This window comes from Zingiber officinale, chromosome 7A, assembly GCF_018446385.1.
Source record: "Zingiber officinale cultivar Zhangliang chromosome 7A, Zo_v1.1, whole genome shotgun sequence".
Lineage (NCBI taxonomy): Eukaryota > Viridiplantae > Streptophyta > Magnoliopsida > Zingiberales > Zingiberaceae > Zingiber > Zingiber officinale.
The window spans coordinates 86,085,541-86,091,416 of record NC_055998.1 but is presented as its reverse complement, the minus strand read 5'-3'; positions in this window follow the sequence as shown (position 1 = coordinate 86,091,416).

Sequence of the window (5,876 nt, the reverse complement as noted above, 5' to 3'; positions counted from 1 at the left end):
TCTTTAATTTACTGATCTCTCTTCCTTTGCTTCCTCTTAACTTTCCATCTTTCCTCTCCCTCCCCTTAGGAGCATCTACTATGGAAGCTCATAATGGGAGCTCCCAAGGAGCTCCCATTGTAAACGTGACAGATATTGAATTCAGAGAGTAGCGAAAGATATATAATGAATCATAAGTCTTTTCGTGGTATATATAATTTTACATAAAAATAATATAAAAATATATTTTGAGTTTTCGATAGACTTAAATGATATTATAGATAGATAAGAGTCTCACGTGTAACTCCTCTAACGGTATCCACATGCACTAGATCATGAACTTGATACGATCCGTTAGTTGCTAGCCTCTTTGATCGACAAATCCTTGGAACTACGATCTCTTCCGAACGAAGAAGAAGTTGATGAAGGTGAAATGGAGAGAAGGAATACTACTCTTGAATTTTTCCGAGGATGACTACTTATAGCCTCCAAGGAATACGAAGAGTTAAGTTCTCAATAAATTCATCATTTATGATCTTCATTAATTAAGAAGATGAAGAGTTATAGCCTCCATAAATTCTTCATTTATGAGTTTCATTATGATGACTCTTCAACTTCTCCATTAATTATCATTATGATGACTCTTTAAATTCTCCATTAATTATCATGATTATGGCTATTCGAATTCTCTCTTCTTTGTATCAAATAAATCCATATTTGATCTTGATCTCGACTAATTTCTGATATTATTGTTCATGTCTACGTGCTATGTGTGTGACCCTCTAGATTTTATACAAGAAGGCAGTGTAAATTCATACACAGGCTAAGGTAACCATCTAACAATAATTTTTAGCCACTCAACGCGATAAAATTAATATCAATCATAAACTATAAACCACCATGAACCGATTACTATGTAATTCAATCTCTTAATCTAAGCATACATCCCAAGTAATTCGATACATTATAGATCATTACTAAATTAATTGTTTTATTTGATTTCCAAGATATAATAGACTCCTCTTGAATGATAAATCATTCCTCCTATGACCATGGATTTCAAATCACTAATATCTATATCAAGTGGTCAGGATGTTAACTCATAATCCAAGAGAGCGATGAATCATCTATTGACTCAACACTATTCTCTCTACGCTTTGTCATACACTCAACTACAGTATTAATCACAATCCGATTAAAGATTGTTTTTAACGGCGTCAAAGCATATAAGTCCACACATAAAATAAATGAAGGTCTCAAGTCAAAAGATCAGTTACACTCGTTCATAAGAGGAATAACCAATGATGCTTAATATGTGGTCTCCTCTTGTAACGCCCGCCCCTCCATGGACACTCTGACTGCCCTAGAGGGACGGGGTTATTTACATTCACCTAACATACTAATGCATATGAACTCATGGCAGCGGAAGACATACTTAAAATTTTTATCATATGCATTTGATTGTCTTAAACATGGCATGTGAATCATAACTTATTAACATTTTACCATATCATAATTATTCTAACATGAGCAACATATCATAAGAACATAACATACTAGCTCAAACTATCAACATAAGCATAGGGTTCAAACTTAGGTCACATGCACAATTTGACCAAATATAGTTGATCTATCCACCATGTCACTTCCACACACATCATCATTGCCCTTCCTGCTGCTCCCCTTAGTTCATCCATTCCTTGCCTTTATCTGTAGTACAAGGAACATAAAACTATAAGCCCAAAGGCTTAATGAGCTCCTTTCCTACTCATAAAACACAAAGCACATAACATAACATAGCATGTAAAACATAGCATAGCATAACATAGTATGGGGAATCATAACATAGAACATATCTTATCATGTAAGAAACATAACATATCATAACATAGCATGAGGGAAACATAACGTAAACATATCATATCATATAAGAAGTATAACATAGCATAGCATAGCATGTGAGTGCATATCATGAAACATATCGTATCATGTAAGCACATATCATGAAACATATCATATCATGTAAGCATATATCATAACTCATACCTGTTCATAATAGTGCATAAACAATAATTCATAAAATATGTGCATGCAGATGCAAGATGTATATATATTTTTTTTAAAGCATGTATCATGGAATGCACATATGCATCATGTCTCTTTTAAAACATATCATATACATACTTGAACATAATATCATCATGAGGGCCCGGCTTGTACCACATACATATATAAATACGCGCAATCCCTAGGACAGGGTAGCTAGCCCCGAACCTACTAGGGATCTAGGCCCGTTTCATATACCATCGACCTAGGGGCGTACTGAGGAGCTCATCCCTTTTTACGAGGCCCGTTTCATAGACCATCGACCTCGGGGCGCTTATGGAGCCCACCCTTGGTACAAGTCATACAAAGTAAAATATCGTGTCATACATATCATGTCATCATGCATATCATAGCTTATCATACATGTCATAATTTCTTGTCATATCATAAAGAGAGCTCTTGATCCCATCTTAAGGGAAGCATCTCTTTGTCATACCATGAAAAGTGCTCTTGATCCCAACTTAAGGGAAGCAACTCTTAGGCTTTTCTTCTTACATAAGCCTTTCATACATATATCATGAAACATAACATGTTCGTATCATAACATAAAGCATAACATGTGATCTTCATAACATCAAGCATGGCATATCATATCATGAAGCATGACATATCATATCATGAGCATAACATATCATATCATGAGCATAGCATATCATATCATGGAACATAGCTTATCTCATAACATAAGGCATAACATATCATATCATGAACATAGCATATCATATCATGAGCATAGCATATCATATCATGGAACATAGCTTATCTCATAACATAAGGCATAACATATCATATCATGAACATAGCATATCATATCATGAGCATAGCATATCATATCATGAAACATAGCTTATCTCATAACATAAGGCATAACATATCATATCATGAACATAGCATATCATATCATGAGCATATCATATCATGAGCATAGCATATCATATCATGAGCATAGCATATCATATCATGGAACATAGCTTATCTCATAACATAAGGCATAGCATATCATATCATGAAGCATGGAACTTAACAAATCACATATCAAAGACCATACATCATGAGAAAACATAAGCATGCTTGGTTAGATTCACTCTAAACCCATTTATCCACCTTGGCCGAAACCTTACTAATTGGATTTCCCCTTTTTTCCACTATAAGAAGCATAAAACTAAAGCCACCCATAGATAAATAACCATATATCATAAATGGGCATAAACAAGCATGGTTAGTTTGCAAGACATGGCTCTAAGTCTCTACACTTGCTTGGCCGAACCCTAAGGTGAAGTTCTAAGTTTCATTTGTGTAACATGTAGCATGAAAACTTATCTAACAATATACAAAAGATCATATATCATGTGGAAACATAACTAAGCATGATTAGGTTTCCAAAACTTTGCCCTAGGTTTGACATTCCCTCTTGGCTGAAACCTACATTTAGGGTTTTAAGTTTTTTTTTTCTAATGCCACATGTAACATAATGACTTAACCTAACTACATACAAGATATCATACCTCATGAGTAAGCATAAATAAACATAATTAGATTTCAAAACTCTCCTCTAAGCTTTGCATTTCACCTTGGCCGAACCCTATAAATGGGGTTTTAAATTTTTCTAATGCAACATGTAACATAATGACTTAACCTAACCACATACAAGATATCATACCTCATGAATAAGCATAAATAAGCATGATTGGGTTTTAAATTTTGACCCTAAGCTTGGTATCATGTCTTGGCCGAAACTTTACACTAGGGTTTCCATCATTTTTGTTACCACATGAAGCATAACACCTAAGCTATCAACATATAAAAATTCATATATCATGAAGGAGCATAAACAACATATTTCCTTTTCAAAATTTTTGCCCTAACTCTTATAATCCATCTTGGCCGAAACTTACATTAGGGTTTTCCTCATTTTTGTTACCACATGAAGCATAAAAACCTAAGCTATCAACATATAAAAATTCATATATCATGAAGGAGTATAAACAAGCATGTTGTCAAAAGAAACTTTGTTTTCCACCATTACTTTTAGTCTTAGCCGAAACATTCAAGGGGATTCTAGATTTCTTTCTTTTTTTTTCCCACATAAAACATAACTTGTAACTTATTAACCCTAAGTGACCACCCATTTTATCTTGGCCGAAATTTCAAGAAGAATCTCTAAGGTTTCAAAAACATCTACATATAAAACGATCGACAACTACTTGTACTGCAGTGAGGAGATACTCACATCCTTTCGCTTGATTTCCTTAGGGAAGTAACCTTGATTGTGGAGCCTTCCTAGAGAGGAGCCTTCCTTTGCTTGGGTTTCGGCAATGAAGGTGGGGAAGGGCTTGGTCACGGTGGAGAGGAGGGAGGAGGAAGAGAAAAAAAAAATGAAATCTCTTCTTTAATTTCCCCTTTTATTCTACATGAGAGGAGGAAGGGAAAATGCACTTTTCCTTCTCATTTCTTTTACTCACTCTTAATGAAAAGAAGAAGCAAGGCTCATCTTTTCATTTGAGAGGAAGAAGGCAACTCCAACTTCTCCTTCTAAGTGAAGAGAGCCTTCACTTTTTTACCTTTAACCATGATTTCCCTCTCCTTTCTAACAATAATTACTCTTGGTCTATTGGTTAACATATTCATGTATTTAGTGAGAGATCCAAGGTTCAAGTCCTAGGTTTTGTATATATATATTTTTTTTTCATTTTATTTTTGGCTAATGTTTACCTAAGGCCTATTTTTATTCATGATAAAAATATCTAAAAATCTTGCTAAGTACCCTATGGGTGTTACACCTCTTGTGCGGATCGTGTCCAGTGTACCTCTAAACTCAGGGCACCCCCAATTACAACTTGGATATCCATCTCTCGATCTATCTTGACCTAATCATACTCAGCGTTGATCTAGATATCCATGCCCCCTCTAGATATCTATCCGATCAAGGACTATTTTCAGATTAATATACCCATTAATCTCTGAAACTTTATCATTAATCATATACATACAGAAAAGTAAATAATTAATAATAAATTCTTACCTTTATTAAATAATTATCCATAAAATACATAAAGAGTGTCTTGGCATATAAGTGCACACATAGGAAAGGAGCTCCCTCATTTTAGGGAAGAAGCGGCTCCCAGTTCCCTTCTTTTATTTATTTTTTTAATATTTAATTAATATAATTATTTAAATTTAAAAAGTTAATAAATATTTTTATTTTAAGTCTTTTATTTCTAATAATGTAATTTATTTTTTAATTATTAATATTATTTAATGGTAATATATGAATTTAAATTTTATTTATATATAAATTAAAATATAATGAAAAAGTGTGGGCCTATAAAGAAGTTGGTTAGAAGTTTTTTTGATAGTGGAGAGATGTATGAGATTTTTTTATTTTTGGCATGGCGCGGATATGCTAACAAAAAAACTCATGGAGAGGTTCCACGACTATGGATGCCCTAAACCAGTTGGGACTCATCGGCGGCTCCGTGCCACGGCTACACAAACATTTCTCTTTGTGGGGAATGTTGTCTGGGTCGAAGCCCATGACAACCCCTGTGAAGATCCCGTCTCCGCATCGTTGACAGTGAGGTCGGCAAAGCGCTTAGTTTACACCACGACTGCTAGATGGAAAATCCGTCTCCTCCAGCATAAAGCCGCCCTGAAACACCTCCTTCGACAGGTTCTTTTCTATCTCTATCGTGTGTGTGTGTGTGTGTGTATATATATATATATATATACACACACGATAGAGATAGAAAAGAACCTGTCGATGAAACCATAAAAATTAGAATTGCAGAAGC